Source organism: Atta colombica, unplaced genomic scaffold (genome assembly GCF_001594045.1).
Source record: "Atta colombica isolate Treedump-2 unplaced genomic scaffold, Acol1.0 scaffold185, whole genome shotgun sequence".
Classification (NCBI taxonomy): Eukaryota; Metazoa; Arthropoda; class Insecta; order Hymenoptera; family Formicidae; genus Atta; species Atta colombica.
Genome location: NW_017259277.1, coordinates 272,974 through 274,014, shown reverse-complemented (window position 1 = coordinate 274,014; position 1,041 = coordinate 272,974).

The following is a 1,041-nucleotide window of genomic DNA, read 5'->3' as shown; positions in this document are numbered from 1 at the left end:
AAGCAGAATTTGGCATGTGTTTTGGCGTCGCTCCATCTGCCTATCGTTCAGTTCATGCGGCACCCATTTTCCGATCTTTTGAACCTTCCCCATGGCATGTAGCCGCATGGAAATGGCTGGTTGAGAAACACCCAATTGCTCGGCAAGCATTTTGCGATTGGGTATCGTCCTCGTCCAAAAAAGCCAATTGACAGTCTTCAACCTTCCTGGGCCGATTTTCACGCTTCTTGTCACTCAGGTCAAAATTGTCGTCATTGAATCGGCGAAATCAATTTCTGCATGTTGTTTCCGATAAAGCATTGTCGCCATAGGCCTCCACAAGCATTCGATGCGATTCGGCAACCGATTTCTTCAAATTGAAACAGAAAAGCAAAGCTTCCCGCATATGCTTTTTTTTAGCAAAAAACTAGACATGATTATGAAAGAAAAAATGTATGTTGTTGTATGAAATTGTTGATGATGTGCACTGGTTAATGTTGACAGATAAAAAAAACACATAAAAAAAGTGTGTTGTGTGCCCAGGGTAGCTTTGTACGCTCACTAATGCCACCTATGAGCAAACAGCGGATTCAAGCTTATACACCTGGTATATTTGTTGCAAAAAAAAAGATTTACGTCGATCTTATGTTTTCCGGTTAAATGGGCTGAAAAAAAAATTGAAGTATTGTATTGTCGAAATAAAATTCTCATCAAATTCAGTACTTTTTTGTCTAGAAATGTTTTAAAGTGGAAACTTACGGTTGTATATGCTTTTCACAAATCAAGTATATGAATCTCTCTCATTCCTTCTCTCTCTCTCTCCTTCTCCCTCTCCCTCCCCCCTCTCTTTATATATAAATATATATATATATATCCATGTGTGTGTATCCTACAGCTGATATAGGCATTATCCAAGATATACCACGTGGAGTAAAATTTATGTAGAGTAAGATTGCGTGCGTGCGTATGCGTGCGTGCGTGCGTGCGTGCGTGCGTGCGTGCGTGTGTGTGTGTATTTCATATAAAAACTGTGCAATTACTTATATAAAATAGCAGCCGCAC